This window comes from Micrasema longulum, unplaced genomic scaffold, assembly GCF_059751315.1.
Source record: "Micrasema longulum isolate JH-2025_06_02 unplaced genomic scaffold, ASM5975131v1 h1tg000780l, whole genome shotgun sequence".
Lineage (NCBI taxonomy): Eukaryota > Metazoa > Arthropoda > Insecta > Trichoptera > Brachycentridae > Micrasema > Micrasema longulum.
Window position 1 is genome coordinate 183,172 of NW_028277973.1, and position 19,954 is coordinate 203,125.

The 19,954-nt window shown below is 31.8% G+C and overlaps 1 protein-coding gene and 1 long non-coding RNA gene across 2 annotated transcripts in view; both read left to right on the top strand.

The window, feature by feature from the left end:
• LOC148279023 (uncharacterized) overlaps positions 1–19,954 on the top strand; it is a 61,570-nt gene that overhangs the window by 12,705 nt on the left and 28,911 nt on the right. The window lies entirely within an intron of this gene.
• On the top strand, positions 528–2,495 carry LOC148279024 (uncharacterized). Its single transcript, XR_015823005.1, has 2 exons — positions 528–663; positions 1,533–2,495. It is a non-coding gene; the product is annotated as an uncharacterized LOC148279024 (long non-coding RNA).

A 19,954-nucleotide genomic window follows, 5' to 3' on the forward strand; every position in this document is an offset into this window, starting at 1 on the left:
TTGTCACCTTTAAGAATACTTCTAAGTCATCCGCAAATAACAGTAAACAAAAGAATGTAAAGCAAAGTTATGTAATTATAAATGGCTATTTTTTCTATGGTTCTGTGAAAATCAATTCAAACAACAATTATTATTAACTTCGCAATACACATAGTTTCATCTACATTTTTAAAACAACATTAGTTTAAAAGTTTATTACAAAATACCACAATGACATTCAGCGGATATTTCCATTATGTTATATTTCTCGATTAAAGCCATAGAATTAAGAATAGTCCAGAAACAGCATACGCACATAGAACAGAAGGCGACTCAACTACTCATAAATGTGTAGGTTTACGTTTTGACCAATTAGTTTCATTGTAGACGTAGCACTAACGAGTATATTAGCACCAAAGGCGATCAAAAGTCAGAATTTCAAGTTTGTCAAAGGTTCCATCAAACATATTGGTCTTCAAGCTAAATAACCATTCAATCAAATGGCATCACTCAAAATTCCCCCCACCCCTGTCTCTCCTTGTACCAGCAGTCGGAACCCAACCATTGTCAGAATTGCACGTCCGCTTTCTCGGTGCGTTGTATTTCGTGGTGTTTGTTTCAGTTTCTGTTGTAGTGTCTTGTGGTTGATTTTAGAAAAAAAACTTTTCAACATGGAAGAAAAAGGTATGTACTTAATTTTGACATATTATTTAAATAGTTTTCTCCCACATTGTACGTTTACTAGCATAACTTGTTTATCATGTCCTATTTCGTTATTAATTTTTACTAAATTAATCGGATAATAGGGATTTTGTTTATGATTTCAACAATTTAAACAGTATCTTATTTTTTAATATTAAATTTAGACTATTGACTATCATATGCCATAGAAAACTTTTCCGCTTAAATCCGCTGGTGAGTTTTTGTCATTTTGAAGTTAGAAGTTGAAGTTAGTTGAAGGGGTAACACCGCTGTAACGGCCTAAAAAATGTTTTTTTTATCAATTTTTTTGGACGAAGAAAACGTGATAGGGAAGTAATACTTAATAGGGTATTAAACACATATTTATATATATATATATATATATATATATAAATAGGAAAAAATATATCAAAATGGCGACCCTGCTGCAATTCTCCCGAGGCATGTGGAATTCGAGGTGATCTATAACTGGTGCCAATTTTGAATCTAGAAAAAAAAGATGTAATCTATATAAGTATAACTAGTGAACCACCTAAGTAATTTTATAAATATTGATTTTTGTTCTATTGGCGAGTGTTTGAATTTGCACCACTAATAGTGCGTGACGTAGATCGCCTAAAATAAAACACGTCTCGACAGAATTACTGCAGTGTCGCCATTTTGTAATATTTATCTTCAATTTTTTTTTTAATTAAAAAAATATCGCAATAAGTATTATTTCTTTATCATATTTCCTTTCTCCCAAATCAACTTTTTTTTATGCCGTTACAGTGAAATTACTCCCTTTAATGGGCAATGAAAATAAATTATTAAAAGCTTTGAATTAATTTTTTTGTTAAATTTTCTTACAGATTATTTGGAAACGTCAAGAAATTTACGGGAAGAGAATTGTATGCTTTTATGAAAGAATTTAAAGGGAAGAATTTAAATAAACAGCTTTCTTTATTGCAAGAAAAACTCATGATAGTAACAAAGTGTCCATCTGATAAAAATTGTATTTTTAATTATGCTTTAAGTAAATTCAAGTATCCATGTATAAATGGAGAGCATCTAGTTAAAAAGAGGAAAATTTTTATTAGAGATAATGAAAAATAGCTTGCATCTAAGTTTGAACTGCCTACATGGTCAGCAGAACATACACAAAAACCAGGAAGACAATTGAAAACGTTCATAGAGCTAAGCGAATGCAAAAAGCGTCGCAAAACAAGAGATCTGAGAAAACAAGTACCTGTTGAGGAGTTGACTTTTGCAGCTAGAGTAAGTCAGCGCTCTTCAGGCAATATTGATGCGTCACAAATAACAAAAGAAATTATTTCCACGCCCACCAGAGCTAAAAAGTATCGCAAAACTCAAAAGCTCAAACGCTCAAAAGCAAATACTTGTTAAAAAACGTTATCCACAAGAGGCACTGGCGATCTTTGTTGAAGGTGACTTCACCAGGAGACAGTAGGAAGTTATACATGGTGCTAACAAGAGCATCTATCCGTGTTATTCCCTTATTAAAAAGGCGAAAAAGGAGTGTTATCCTGATAACGAATCCATACAAGTAACCGAAACTTACTGCAATATCCAGCTTTAAGCCTTACTTGACCACACTGCATTACGTCTTTATAAACATGTCGCAGACGTTGTAAAGGGCAAAATCCAGTCCCTTCCTCTGTAAGATTTTGCAGACCTATCCGAATACGTTTCATTAATGAAACTAAAGAAGTAACTAGAGAAGTAGTAGCATACATCCAAAACAAAGTCTGTGCTGTAGAACTTTCCTTTGTTAGTTTTTAAGTATAACTTAGTAAATATATTGTAACACTGTTCATGTTTAATTTTATACATAATATACCGAGAAAAGAAGATAAAAAAAATCTATATTGTTTTGCGTGATATAATAAATAAATAAATATATGATTTGAAATATAACAAGGAATATTAGGACGTTGACCTAACTTGGGAGGATGCACGAGATCTGGCGGCCGCGGTCGATCGCTTGGCTTAGAGACAGTTTGTGGAATTCATATGCTCCGCATAGGGAGTGGATATGGAACGGTGATGATGATAACTAATTACTTAATCACGTATCTTTGTAAATGACCGAAAAAAAAACTAAATGAAAAAAATGCTTAATATTATTTTTAATAATGTTACTTTGAAAAATGGTTTATGTTAATTTATAGTGTTAATATTTTATAAAAAAACATCAAATTATACTTAAATGTTGTTAGTTATTCGTTTTTATTTTTAAAAAACCTATAAAATAATTTTGATTGGTTTTATCATACATATACTCGTTAGTGCGTCGCTCAGTACGCAACTCCTGATTTGAATTCAACTATGCCGTGTTGTGTCCTTTTAAAGTTTAGAAATACCGCTGGGATCTTAAAGAAACAGGATGCAATCACATTTCATCTGTAATGTGTGATTTTTAATTTTGATTTTAAATTTTATCTTTCGATTTTAACTTTTTAATTCTTAATTTTAACTTCTAATTTTAACATATTACAACAGAGATGAAGAACATTTAAGAGAAGGTAATATAAAAGTCTAGGCATCTACATGGCTTATGACCTGTCAATGGCTGGTTTAAGTGGCCACTTTACACACTGTGTAACATTCACCATTCTGCCCATATTTGAACATCTATATTCCTTCAATTCTTTCATCTGTTGACGTTTGTGAAGTTAAGAGCTTCACAAACATCAAAGTAGGCAAATGCGGTGACCATTTGTTTGACCACGAAGAGGGACTACTAATGTGTTTTTTACTGCGGTAAAAATATGTTTCATGAAAACCAGAAAAAAAAATATTTACACTGAAAAGGAGAAATTCACGTGTTATTAAAATAACTTTATCGCTAGTTGTGTTTTTAATTTAATTGACAGTAATTATCTTGAAATTTTCTGTAGTTATCATAAACTGTATTAATTATCACGAAACATCTGTGGATTATCAGCTTAGCAACACAAATTACTGTAGTAAAAATCAAACCGATTATTTTTAATTCTATCTAATCTGATCGAATTCATAATAAATTTTTTTGTTTGTTCAAGTATGTCCAAATGTTTGTAGACAAAGCTAGGAAGTTGAAATTTATTGCAACAGGGACATTCTGTCTATGTTTTTTCATCCACATTTCCTCCATTCTTTCACCTGTTGACTTTTGCCAGTAAAAGAGCTAAAACAGATATACGAGGGTAAAGTCGATGGTAAATGAAATGAAATTATTAACATATAAACAAAGAATATTTTACAATACAATGATAAAATTGATTTCATTCTATGTACCACCTAGATTAAGCAGAACATCTACAATATTTTATTGTCAAAATTCTCGAACGGTAGCTCAATATAACTCACCTATTGTTAGAGTACAGAATACCGGGAATGAATATGCATCACATTTTGATATATTTAGTTTATCTCTGCCTAACTTAAAAAATAAAGTGACCAACATATTTTTATCAAAAAGAGCAAATCATCTTCAGAAGATTGGGTTGGAATAGTTATAATTTGATTGATTAATGTATTTTGTTATTGTATAATTTCTTTAAAATATGTATGTATTTCAAGTAATTAATAATGTGTATAGTACGAGTATATTATTATTTCATACTCGATTTTTTTTATTTTCAATCTTTTTATTTCTAAGCACTCTTTATACCACATATATGTAAATGGCAGAAATGCCGTATATAAATAAATAAATAAATAAATATTTGTTCATAAAATTATAAACTCTAATAAAAAAACAGAATTTTGGAAAAAAAATGATCGGAACCAGCATGAACACGATCACAATACTAGAGAAAAGAACAAAATTAGACTTCCATTTAGGAAAAAGGCAAAGTTACAAAATTCAATTTAATTGAAAGCAATTAAAAAGTATTACGAAATGGAAAAAAATATTTATGAATAAAAAAACATATCAAAATTATGGTCAAGACATATGTGATAAACAATTTATAAATTAAATATATTTGCAATGTTATTATTAGAACACACATAACAATATGTATGATATGTGTGCCCTACTTTAAGATTTAAATAAAAAATAAAAAAAACATTAATTGATGTGTGAGAATTATATGGCTGAACTATAAAAAAAATAATAAGTTAAAATAAGTTAAAATGTTGCACATAAATAATGATAAAAAAGCAAATATTTAATATGGATTGTTTTTAAGGTTTAAAAAAAATGTCTATATCAATGCCAGCGGCAGTGACGACATACCGACTAGTAACCATGTCTGATCGCCCGTAGCGAAACGCCCATCTTTAGTATATATGGATTATATATATATATATATATATATATATAGTTGGATAATTTAAATAGCGCCATTTTTGTGAAAATCACCTCAAGGGCGCTGTAAAATTAATAAATATCCCAGTACGTCGTGCAGCTACATAGCGCATGGACGGTTGGGATTCTAGTTCCTCGTTTTCAATTAAGATCAATCAAAAATTATAACAGATAGGAGCTAGATTACAGGACGTCTTGCAGCCACAGAGCGCATAGACAGTTAGAAATTTAGCCCCCATTTACACATTTAAAAAATTGACAAATAAATTTAGTGTTTTAATGATATTTAAAAATAATAATAATATGAATATTAAAAAGGAGTAAGATTACAACACGTCTTGCAGCTACTAAGCGTATAGACGATTGGAATTCTAGACCCCATTTACAAAATTTTGGTATTTTAAAGTTGATATATGAAAGCTAGATAACCAATCATCGTGCAGCTACAAAGCGCATGGACGAGTGGAATTCTAGCGAAGTTAAAATGATATCAATAAATTTACAAAAAATAGATCGTAGTAGTAAATTTGTCAAGTGTTCATGCCAAAAAGTAAGCAATAAAAAACTAAATAAATAAAACACTGCTTCAACTCCATGGTTAACAAAGGGAGATAGATGTCCGAAGAGAAGCTTTTGTAGACAGTAGGTAGATAACGTCGCCATGTGGCCCACTGGCTGCTTGATAATTTCTGGAAACGCACATTGGCACGTAAGTGTCATTCGTGTCCCGACGAAGAGACGGGTAAGTTTCGAAACCGGTAGACTTTGAAAAGTCTGTAAGTACATATGTACAAATATTTACTCATGTAACTTTCATGATGCACGCTTTCGTTTCCTTTTAACAGTGGGTAGGTACTTAATTGAAAAATGCATTCTAAGTAAATGTTTTTTTAATGGATGTGGATTTAAAATTAATGGTCTGGTAACATATTGTTGCCTAGTAGATATTCAAATCTGGCAACACGAAAAGCGAAAGTTTGTCGTGCACGAATTGTTCGCTATTTTCCAAAACTTTCATGCGTAATGCAAGCGAGACGCCATGCGCTATATTATAACCGCATTACTAAACTAATGTGGAGTAAAGTTGAGTCGAGTCTTCCGTTCTCAAAATTTTTCTTCGCGTGTCAATTCGCCAATGTTCGGGCTTTCGCCGATTTGGTACAGTGTGTTCCAAATTGAGGATCGTTTTTTCAAAACACAATATTCGTCCCACACGGCGATTAAAAAAATAAAGCCATTATCGAGACGCATCAGTTACCTGAAATAAAACTCACTCGATTATGATTTGTCCTATTTTACACCATGGTAAAAATCCACACAGCACGATATGGCGTAATGGTCAGCGCGTTTGCCTACCATGCGAGAGGTCTCGGGTTCGATTCCCCGACACGGTTGATATGAAATATTGATTTAAAAGGGTGTTTTTACGTCAGAATATTACATTTTCCCTCGACTGGCACCTGAAGCGTAAGACTGATCATCTTACGTTTACCAATGGTGTACTTAAAACTAAATTTCACCTTCCACGTACCTCGTCAAGTAGTAATTAAAAAAATATTCATATCGTCATTTTTTAATGTTCTTTAGGACTCCGGTAGCCGGTACTCCCTATAAGCATGTCGATAGTTAAAAAAGAATTAGAGAAGTGGACATCCGCTTTTGTTATAATGCGTAGGGTCAAAGCACCAATGAATGACCGTTTAAGGTTTAGCTTGTAGTGAAATCCACATTAAAGGTATAAATTTCATAATTTAAGCGTACTAAATAAGCACATGAATTGTTTGAAGTACTTTTACATTTTTATTGAAATACGAGTATTACAATTATTGAAATTAAAATTATTAAAAAAAAATAGCAGAATCACCAGTGAATGACCACTACTACCCCAGTAAAAATAATACTCAGATTTAGTTACATTATAACATTATAAAACACCCTAACACATTAGAATATGGATATATTCAAAGAATTGCATAAGAAATAGCATCAAATAAAACACTATGTTTCCTTATAAAAACACTATCAATCTCAGAACAATAACGGGAAGACGCACTACTACCTTTTGACAACTCACTGTTCAAAACTAATAGATTTGTTTCTTATTTATTGTGTATGCATACAATTGGTAAAATTCCATATTTAATTTGGTAATGTATCCAAAATAAAACAAGTTTATTGGATTATAATTCTACTTTATTTTTTATAAAATATACGAAGGGTATATTGTGACGCGTTTCGTCTTGTTAGGACATTTTCAAACAAACTAACTTAAATATTTACAAAGTTTCCTTATAAACTAAAAATAATTGCTATTTTATGTTTGTGGATTTCTATACAAGCCAAAATAATTAGAGTTATTAAAATTCAATTAGGGTGTACTGAGTATATTAGACGAATATTTTGGTTATATTGTGGAAAAACCTTCCATTATTTTAAAATATTTGTAAGGGAATGACTTTAGAATTAATATAATATTTATAAAAAATATTGATTTCATTTATACAGGTTTATTTTGAAAATTATTGTTGAAACTCTACATTGGTGTTTTACACAGGTTCCGTCAATGTTTAATGTCAACTAAGGTAAAAATATATTCAGATTTTATAATATTATTTCATTTTAATTTAATTGATTGGGAACATGACAAGTTTTCATATATTTAGACGGTATATAATAAAAAGTTTATTATACTCGTACATAATATGAAATAACAAATTTACAATTACAATTATAAATACGAGTAATTTAGTTTTTATTTTTTGAAAATATTAAGTAAAGGTGAATTAACTAGGTTTAACTGTTCATTTATAAGTATTGGCTGGGTTATTGTCATTTTTTATTATTTCTAGCTGTTCTAACAAGACGAAACGCGTCTTAATATACCCTTTGTATATTTTATTTTAAAAAAAGTAGAAGTATAATCCAATAAACTTGTTTTATTTTGGATACATTACCAAATTAGAATTGTTTCTTACCAAAAGCTGTATTCGCCTACTGCTTTTGTCATAGTTTCTAGTGTTGAAATTTTTTGACTGGACACATGTAGCAATTCTTATTATATTGTGTTTTATTAACCAATGGTCATTTACGGGGGGTGGTCATTTACTGGTGCTTTGACCCTACCACAACGTAAAAATATCTTACCTAGTTATTAATACGGTTAATTGTTGGGTCTGTGAGGTCACGCAACCCACTTCAGGTGATGGATGTCCGAGAGATGTGACCTTCCTTGTCACGTCGCCTTGTAGGCTAGGTCACCCATATTGTGCCGCTGTACCGTTCGTGTACCTCTTGCATACTTTCTCCCGACTCCTAGACTCCTGATACCCGGGAGAAATTTTTCTCTGTTAAAAAATCATTTTTGTGTATTCTTCGTCCCCCCGGATAATAAATTGTCCGAGCGAATGGAGAATACAGTTATGTGTGTGATAAAGAACCAGAAACCTGGACGAAGTTAGTCGTAAACTTTATAGCAGTTTGCACTCACTTAAAAGATTACAGAATTTCTTGCCAATTGATGTTAAGCAAACATTAGTCCACAGCTTACTTCTTCCACTCCTTGACTATGCGGATGTATGTTATCCAGATGCTAACTCTGAATTACTTGATAAGTTAGAACGATTGCAGAATATTTGTATTTGTTATATCTTTGATCTTCGCAAATTTGACCACATAACCGAGTATCGCACGCAACTACACTGGCTCAGTATCAGGCATAGAAGAAACATTCACATTCTATCACTTCTTCACAATATTTTAAATAATCCCACTTCGCCTGTTTATTTGAGAGAGCTCATCCAACCTCTTTCACACCACGGACTATCTCTTCGTTTTAGTAACGAGAGAACCCTTTTAATACCCTGTCATAGCTCTAATTTTCTTGCCTCCTCTTTCTCAGTAGTAGCCGCTGTGGCGATTGTGGAATAATCTACCCACTAATGTTAGAGACGCCCTTTCTTTATTTACATTTAAATCAAGATAAAAATGTCACTATCTAAATATTTAAATTGTTCCCTTATCCTTCTTCTTTCCTTCCCATCCCCTCTCCTCTCTTCATGGTATAGTGTTATTTTTTAAAAATATATTTTTATTTTGTCAATCTTTGATTTTTATTTTTTGTATAAAATTGTAATGTAACAATTTTTCCGCGGAAATAGCATGCTCGTCTATCTCCGCGACCATGTCTCGAAACAATGTTTTGTCCTACAAATTTCCGTTTATACGTGGACAATGGTCGAGTCCTGGGACAAAAATATATATTTTTTAAAATTTATTTATTATACGGCACAAGTGCCTTTTACAATATAACAATATAATGAGTTGGTTAGATATACAAAAAAAAAAAAACATGTATGTATGTCAGCATACAAAATATATAAAAAATATAAAATAAATAAACACAAAGATCATTAGCGTAAGTAGCTTTTGCTAATAATTCGTTAATCGTTACTTTAGAACATCATAAAATATTCATAAAGAGATGATTTGAATTCACAGAGACTTGAGTTAAAAATTTCGATATGAGAGGTACATTCGTTTCCTAGTCTGTGTATACGCGGTATTGGTTAGTGACAAAGATAGTTGGTTTGAGAAGGGTGACAATAATATAGACTATTTTGTCTAGTTCTACGTATTAGCATATTAATATTTTTATTAAATTAGAATTAATGATTTTATATAAAAATATTAGGTCAGTTATTTTTCTGCGATCCTCCAGAGTAGGTAAATTCAAAAAGTTTAACGAATACATGTTGTTGATTTGTTCTATAGGAATATGCAGTTTGAAATTAATGAATCTTTAAGATTTATTGGGTCCACGTGTAGTATTTAGTGAACATGATAGAAATAAAATAAAAAGGAATCAATTCATTAGTTACGTAAACCTTGACAAAGAAGCTTGTTTGCTTTGAAACCGGTCGGTGAAAAATAAAAATTAGTGGTTTAAAACAAAGTTGTTTATATTTTTATTATTTTATTTTACTTTAAAATTTTCGTTGAATTTTGTAAAAAGGGGACCATATAGTAGAGTTGTACTCTTATTGGCTTCTAACTAAGGATATATACAAGAGTTTCATTATTTTAACTGATTCAAAATCCTTTATGGTTCTAAGAATAAAAAATATTGTATTGTTCACGCGTAAAGGGCCTTTAAGAAATGAAGATATAAGATGTCGAACCGGAGTCGTAGATATTACGTATCGTACAGCAAAATGAGAAAGTTCAGTGTCTTTTTTCCTTTTTTTTTTGTTTATGGAATATTAAACTAAGCCAAAAATTATTATTTTTTATTTTATATACCGTATTATCAGCGCTATGATTTTTTAATGTTTTGTGTTTCTGAAATAACTCCGCGTGTGACGTCAGAGGTTGTTCTATGACAGTTCTTCCGATTGGTTCATTTACGGTGACCAAACCGGATATCCTTCACAGCTCTCATATCATTGGATGGTTCATATGAACCAGTGACGTCATTCAAAGTAGTACGTTTTTATTTAAATATTTATTATTATTTTTTTCGTACATTTTTAAGAAATTTTACTGTACAATTTAATGCTCTAATTTTTACCGCGCGCAAAAAAACATTTTTTGTATCCAATTTCCCGTAGGCTGTAGTTGCTTATTAAAACGGCAGTGGACAGGACACTGCGAGACAAAATGATGACAGGTGGACACCCAGAATAATAAAGTGGAGACCATGAGCAAACTTAAAGAGGTATTGGAAGGCCACAAAAAAGATGGGCCAACGACATTGCCTCGATGGCGGTAGAACTTGGATGAGAAAAGTGGGGGATAGAGAAAAGTGGAAATGTTTGGAGGAAGCCTTTTTTTTTATTTTTCCATACATATATTATTTACATAGAAATATAATTACAAAAATACACTTTAGAAAAATACACCTTAAAATTAAGCTATAACATGAATTGGAAAAAATGCCCACAAAGACTACAGCGTCTGAGCGTGGGCCATTCCTTTTTTAATTATTAAAAAGTTTATTGCTCATATATATGGTATGACATGACCATGAAAAGAAAAGAAAAGGAAAATAAAAGAAAAACCAAATTAACATATGCTGAAATTACGAAAATATGATTTATTTGCAGTATGCATTTATTTTATGGAAGCATGGAGTTGGAAAAAAAGGGACGAAAGTAGACTGAATGCTGTTGAAATGCGATCCCTCAGGCGAATGTGCGGAAAAACAATGTATGATAGGTGCCCTAATGTCGAAATTAGAGCAGAATGCAAGGCTGAGTTAAGCATTATCGACAAAATTAAGAAAGGTCTTTTGCGATGGTTCGGTCATGTGGAGCGAATGAATGATGAAAGAACGGCTAAAAAGATTTATGATGCGAATGTGTCTGGTTGTAGAAGTCGAGGAAGGCCGAGAAAGACATGGCATGATCAAGTACAACAAACTCTCGAAAGTGGTCATGTGAAAAGTCGGAATAATCGACGTGCGTGCATGAGAAGATGTATGAATGTGAAGGAAGCAAAGGAAGTGTGCCAGGACAGAGTGGTGTGGCGTTCTATCCTCTCTGCCTACCCCTCCGGGGAAATGGCGTGATAGTTAGTTAGTTAGTCTATCTGCTCCTTTTATGCTAATCCAAGACCTCAAACCTACTTTAAACTGTACCCGTGATTTAATGTTTTGTAGTTCCTTGGTTAGAAGATTGAAGGATCTTGGACCAACATGTACGGAGTGCCTCTGTGCGAACTTAGTTCTGCATCCTGGAACTGACAGTACACTATCGGATCTATTGCTAATACGATTTAAATTATTACTTAACAATTCCCTATTCCAATAAACACATTTCAGTCACTGAAATAAATATAACTTTCTAAAACTAAGGAGTCCACTTTCTACGCATAATTTATTACTAGGAAATAATCTATGTTTTTTGTAAATCCAGCAATGGAGAGAACGAGGCTGAAAAAGAAGAAAAATCAATATTAGGACAGCTAATATGATTAATTTGTCGCAACTCTGCATTTTGCCATTTTGCGATAACTAAGCATTGTTTAAATAATAAATAATTTAATATGGAAAGGTCATCAAATCGCGAAAGTCACGTTTTTATCAATATGTTTTATTATAACTGTAATGGAAAAATATTCACGGCTTACTTGGGACGTGGTCTGATAAAAAGTAAGAAAATCATACGGTTTGGCCATTTTACAACGCCGTTCCTTCAAAATCGCGCCATTAAAAAATATTGTAAATAAACATTTAATAAAACAATTATTTTGTAAGGTATTTCTGACAAAAAAATATACTTTAAAGCTAGTTTTATGTGACTAAAATATAAAACTTTTCGACCGGCATGTTACGCCTCTTGAAATTTAGACTAAACTTATGTACAGGTTTATTGTATAACTGTATAATAAATAAACTAGAAGGTGGTAATGTTATTGTTTGTTTTGCATAAAAATGTCTGCCTTAAAACAGGTCGTACCTAGTTAGGCAGACTAGACATGATCCAGAGAAATCTATTACCTAAGTGTGTATGTAGTAGATAAAGTAATTGTTATTTTTGTTGATAAACCATGATTATTATTATTACTGGTACTCATAAAGAAACAAAGTATTTATGTTAAAGTTCTAATGATTTTAAAGTAATAAATTGATTAGGAAAGTTATAAAAGAAGTTTAAATTGAGTTTTTTTTTAAATAAATAAAAGTGTTTTATTTTACATATTTTTTTGTGGTATTTTTCTTAAATTTTAAGTTAGGTTAAATCATGTCTTCAATAAAAAGAATGTGAACTTAAATATTATCACTATTTAAAATTTTTGTAAAAAACATATTTTATTTATTTTTTAAAATTGCCATAAATAAAAACTTATTTAGGTGTGACAATGATAAAATTGATCGGTTTCACACCTTCCTATATTTTTTATCTAAACTTCTTTACTTAGTTCTTAACTATATTTAGTTCGCATAGGTCAGTCGTCCTAAATCTAATTTCGCTAAGTTGGCCGGCTACCTTATGCAATTCGGACACTATTTCCACCTAGACATCTCTCGCTAGATCCTGTTATGTAATTAGTACCAACGCCAGAATTGCAAAACCATCTTCACCTACATCTAGGCTTATAGTTGAGCCATAACAATCTCAATCGAATTTGATTTATTTTGATATTCTTGTACAATAATTCAGTTTATGTGAGTCGACAAATACTGTACTTAACCCTTTCGAGAGTTAATCTCAACAGAGATGGAAAACCTATATGAATAGGGAATATGGAAGACCACTTACAGAGAACTTAAACATACTTTGTAAAAAAAACTCACTCGACTCAATGTGTGGTAACTGAGGTTAGGAAATGATCGCCTGATAATCACTGTCTCTTTTTATCTTATTAAAATTATATATGTGTCTTGCTTAGTGATCTAATTAGATTACATCTCTTTCTTACAAATGAATGTTTTATATTTTTGTCTCAGTGTTATCGATATTTTGTCATTTTCGGAGATCCTGATGGACAAAATATTTCATTTCAAATTATCTAACGTATTTAAATATCGTGGGCGAGCCGGCAGAAATCACTAACTCCACTATTTTTCTTAATTTATGTTTTGCTAGTCATGTGCAAATATTTTTTTGATTAAATAACTATTATTTATGCGTTGGAACTAAGGGACGTGGAATTGACTTGGGAGGAAGCTCAAGTGCTGGCTGGCGATAGGGACTCCTGGAGGCGTCTGTAGCTCAATCACAAATAACTATCGACGTGCTAATAAGCGACGCGATAACAATTTCTTACCATGGTTGTTTATCGTATTCGCGATCACAATGCGACATCCATGAACACCTTATATTAAATGTCAAAATATTTACGTTTTGCGACGTATAATCCTGCTGCGCAATCACATATTTGAATTTTACCGGTGTAAATACGGTAAATATTTCAAAACTGCTATTTTTATTTATTATTTATCATGATATTTATTGCATTTAGCCGGCATTTGGCAAGCAAAGCAAGAAAAGCAGTCCCCATAATAATAGTAATTTTATTTTCACTTTTTTGTATTAGATACTCCTTAATATTTTGCAAACGCAATACGATTTTTCGCCAGTGAACTGTATTTATTTACGAGGAAAACAAAAAACAAACCGACACGAGCGTTGACTTGGAGATTACACACGCGTTGGCTTATGACTGCGATGACTTAAGAATGTCGTTATGCAAGTCTCGATTAGTATAATGGAATTGCCCAAAGCGAGAATGTCGTTATGCAAGTCTCGATATGTATAGTGGAATTGCCAAAAGCAAGAATGTCGTTATGCAGGTCTCGATTTGTATAATGGAATTGCCAAAAGCAAGAATGTCGTTATGCTAGTCTCGATTTGTATAATGGAATTACCAAAACCAAGAATGTCGTTATGCAAGTCTCGATATGTTTTTTTATTTTTATTAATAACAAATTAAAATACAATATTACAACTAAATACAATTTTTTACAATAATCAAATACATATATTTACATTAACGTTTCCCATTACGTAAAAAAAATAAACAATTCTTGTGTACATAATGGGGAGTGACGTCTTACAATAGATTATTTTATTTTAATCAATAATATTTTTAAAATAACATATATAAATTACAAAAAAGATATTAACGATGTTTTCAAACAGTGTTACATAAAAAAGAATTAAAGATGTATTTTTTTACTTCTTTCTTAAATATATTGTATTCCTGACTGTACTTTTTATTATCTTTGTTCATTTCCTTAAAGAAAAATATTCCTCTGTAAGTATAATGATGTTGTGCAGTAGTTGTTTTTAATTTAGGAATCAAGATATTACCACCTGTTCTAGGTCGCGTACTTATGTTTTGAGACCTAGAAATACTACTATTTATTTTATCTTTATATATTTGAAGCAAACAATTCAACCAATGCAAACAAATGTATAGTGGAATTGCCAAAAGCAAGAATGTCGTTATGCAAGTCTCGATTTGTATAGTGGAATTGCCAAAAGCGAGAAAGTCGTTATGCAAGTCTCGATTTGTATAATGGAATTGCCAAAAGCGAGAATGTCGTTATGCAAGTCTTGATTTGTATAATAAAATTGCCAAAAGCGAGAATGTCGTTATGCAAGTCTCAATTTGTATAATGGAATTGCCAAATAATTTGTCGATCGCAAAGCAAGATGGATTTTTACAATAGAAATGACCGATTTGGATTTCGTTGTTTAGTTTCTGGACGACACCTGTGTTTGTTGTCGCGTGTCGGTTGCCTTCTGCTGCCTACTGCCCGATGGCGCGGTTGTCCCGTATTCGTGACCCAATTTCTACTTTCTGGAAATACTTCCCCAGAACTGGGACATCCATCCGAGACTGACTGTGACGAATGAGCCTTTCACTCTCTTATCTTTTATCGTATTAGAGTTTTTAATTAACAGTCATTTCGATGCAATCATCACACGTCCTTATAATAGTTTAGTTAGACTTATTTTTATATTGAGAAGCAAGCGAAGTTAGACATATTCCAGACGTTGAAATTGACAACATAAAAAAAGAACAATATTCATATATTTTAAGAAAACAACGTTTATTACAAAAAACAATATTTACAAATACACCAAAATAATAGACCAGCAGGAAAAAAACACAAAACGCATGTTAAATGAATTTATAAAAACTCATTGTATTTTCAAAAATACTTGGTACACTTCCCCTTTTTTATTTTGACCAATTAGCGCTTTCACCCTCTAATGGGCATCTTCAGACTGGTGAATATTATACAGTGTAAGGGTGGTAATTTATATAAAACTAAATATTATCTTAAGTGTAGGTACATTTAAAAATAAGTTGAAAAAGATACAATACGCAATATTGCAATGGAAGTGGAAGTGTACCAAGTATTTTTAAAATTAATAACTTATATGGAAATATAAGTTATTACATCATAACAATGGAATTCCATCAAGAATTGTCAAGAAATAATTTAAATGAAAAAATCATTGTATTTTCAACAATATTTTGAGTTTGTCCAAATTTTTGTAGACAAGGACTGGATTCAACTCCCTGAGGAGCTGTTAATTGTACTGGTATGTAGGTGAAATAATTCAATTAGATGAATCTCACCAGCATCTCTGGTTTAAGTGGCCACTTTACACACTGTGTAACATTCACCATTCTGCGCATATTTGAACATATATATTCCTTCAATTCTTTCATCTGTTGATGTTTGTGAAGTCAAAGAGCTGAAACCTTTATTTATGGGGGTGAGATTCATCTAATTGAATTATTTCTCCTACATTCATTGAAAAAAAAAATTTTTTAAATGTCAGGCGTTGCCTAGTATCTAGGAAAAATAATTCAATTCGATTAATCTCACCCGCATAAATAAAAGTTTCAGCTTTTAACTTAACAAACATCAACAAATGAAAGAATTGAATATAGATGTTCAAAAATGGGCAGAATGGTGAATGTTACACAGTGTGTAAAGCGGCCACTTAAACGAGCTAATGACCGGTCATAAGCCCTGTAGATGCCTAGACTTTTATATTCATCATTCCTTTTCCGCACCTAATGGTTTATAGGGCACTGCATTGGTACAGCAATCGTAGCGTATCTTGATTATTTTTGTTACATGAAAGTAAGATGATCAGTCTTACGCGTAAAACTGATCATCTTACCTTCATGTAACAAAATTATCCAGATACGCTTCGTTTGGTGTACCAATACAGTGCCCTATGCACCATTAGGTGCGGTAAGGGAAGATGATGAATAAATATAAAGAAATATTGTTTTATTTAAAGAAAATAATAAGTCATTTAAAAAAAAAACAAATACAATTTGAACAGACGATGATGACCCTTATTCAGCGGTGATAACACTATAATAAGGCTCAAATTCTTGTGCGCGAGTATAAGGGACAGACGCAATCAATCAATTCTGGAGTATATATTATTGAAACTATGACTCATTGATAAATAAACGTTCAAAAAATTATAAAAATTTTTTTTGGACCGTGTTGATTCGAAACTGTAAAACGAGGTTCCATCGTATTACTAAATACAATGCAATAAAAATGTGTAGAGGGCTACTCCGTATCACTTCAGTTATATAAAATAATAATAATAATTATGAAATTTAAATAAAATGAACGATGAGAAAAAGTTTTTCGTTAGCTAGTCTTATTGAATCTTATCGCTAATGGATTTACACGGAGTAACCCCAGATTAGTTTATTTTAAAACATGATAAAACAAATGTAATGTGAAAGTATGTAAAATAAATAATATAAACGTTTTTCTGCGACTCTCTCCAATGCCTCCCGATGGTGTGTGAAAAAGACAACTGCACCCGGACTGATTATGCGAAATTAAAATCGACAAAATCAAGGTTTCGTTGTCTCATTTTGCGCACCTAAAAATTGAACCGATTTGATTTTTTTTTAAAGAAAGAGTATCCGTACCTTTCCCATTCTTAGCATGTGGTGACAAAGTACATTATTTTTCTTAAATCAAAAATTTAAAATTTAATTTATATCTTTATATAATCACTTTGTAAAGCGCCCTTGAGGTATTTTATTACGAAAATGGCGCTAAATAAGTTATCAATTATAATAATAATTCCCTTCTCAAAAATGTTTTCCCTCTCTGTTGCAACAAATTTAAATATTCACAACTCCCTAGGTAGAAAATTCAGCCAGTCTGCAAGCATTTGGACATACTCAAAACATTGTTGAAGATGTTTCGGGGCTGCTTTTTGTATATGGGGACCGGATGTTTGATACCAATAGACGGAATGATGAATAGCCTATAAATAGATAATATAATAAAATAGCCGTGGGGCTGTATTTTAACAGGACTCGACCCCTTGTCACGTATCAAAGTTTACGCTTAAGTATTTCAACGATAAAAAGATAACTCTTTTAGACTGGCCTGGAAATTCACCTGACCTTAACCCCATAGAAAATTTGTGGGTGATTTGTAAATCTAGGATACAACAATTGGACTGCACCACCAAGATAAAGATGGTAGAAGCTGTTATTCAGATGTGGTTTCGAGATGACAGAATAAAAGAAAATTGCCGAAGTTTAATTGATTCCATGCCAAAACGTGTTCAGGCTGTTATAAAAGCGAAAGAAGGACATAAATCCTATTAAATAAAAAATATTTTATGATTGTACATCACCTGTAACTCAAAATATTATTCAAAAACGTATTTTATAATTACAAGAAATTTTATACCATTAATTTGCACAATACTATAGCTCCCATAAGAAATAAATGATCAAAAATCAAAATGATAGACACGCCAACGGTAAATATCTATTGTGTGTAAATAAATCACCGCTCTGGTGCCATAATCCGGGGAGAAAATACGGAAATATGTTTGTATGAAGGAAAGTCAGACCGCGTTTCCTCTTAACCTCTTTCTTGAAAATAGTTTTTGTCCTTGAGAGCTTAATGCGCTCTTCCAAAATATTGAACACCGCGCGATTGCGGAGAGGTCGCTCTGAGAAAGTCGTTCGGGTTTTGGGTAAAATATAATTCTTGCTTTGGGAAAACCTCGTGTAAAATATTATGTCCCCACCTAAACTATGTATATGTCGGAAATAAAAATATTTGCCAGCAGTTCCGTGTAGGGAACCATTATGTTTTAGACAACAAAGCAGTGAAATCTTCCAACAATGTGTGTTAATTTATGTACTTGGTTTTACGGAAATAGTAGAAACATTCTTATGAAAATGTACATGCATTTGTAATAATGTGTTTCGCAAAATAATCTCTGTCATGATAAGTCGCCATTGCCCAAGGTTGAAATATCATTGGCTCTACCCGACCGAGTTTCTCCAAGGTATGCATGGCTACAACAGTTTAGAGACTATAGTCCTTAAAATATAGCTTTATTAGAATGACAGCTGTCAAACTAATTTCATTAGTGATGGGAAATTACTGATCAGCGATCAAATTGATTTTATCAGTTATTTCATGCAATCACGAAACAAGGTTTCCAAAAAATGATATAAAAACGCAAAAAAAACATATTATAGTGTGTTTAACACAATTATTCACCAAAAAATGAGACATTAATACTTTTTTCATGAACAACATCATATTAATTATTTTTTTATTCGATCAAATTACATTGATCAATTTGTCCCATCTCTAACGTTTTTGCAAAATGATGTAACCTTGTAAGAACGTCGTTAATAATTAGGTTTATTTTAGTTTTCTTTTAGTTTTAAAGCTGATTTTATATATTAATGTTGATTTATGTTTCAAATATCGTATTAAAAAATAAATTAACACGCCAGATACAAATGATTTTTCGAGTGTCAATATAAATAACTCCTTTGACGTTACTAAAAAGTTATGTCGTCACTTTTTCTGACAACTGTCATTCTATTCATGTTACATTTTAAGGACTATAGAAGGAATGTGTATTTGACTACACGTTTTTATCGATTGTTGCGCGGTATGGTCGATAATCCGAGATTATGACGAGCATTGGTTTGTATGTTCCTGATAATTACCTAAGACAGCGTCAGCATGGATTGTTTCATATTCCGATATACAGGACCACCCTGCCGTTGGAAGGGCTACGCTCTGGATGTTGATCTGTTCCATGTATCCGAAGGGGTTTTTCGGAGCAGGGCACTCCTACTATTTTGAAAAGAGTCTCTTTATGTATTTTTTGTCTTTTTATAATAAGTTCGTCTTAAATTTTTAGTTTGTTATTAATGTATTATTTTAATTAATTGAATTTAATTTAATATCTTGGTATTATTAATTTTATTATGAACTAGCGGACCCGACAGACGTTGTCCTGCCCGAACGTTGGCTTGCCTGATATTACCTTGGAAAAATACTTTTTATTAATAAGTAGGTACGTAGGTACTTGTTTATGGTTGAATTCCAAAACATAAAGTAAATATTTTTTTCAAATATGGCATTCTTTTTGCAAACGTCAAACTCCGGTCTTCTCACCAACGCTGGGGTGTACTTATGTAGGA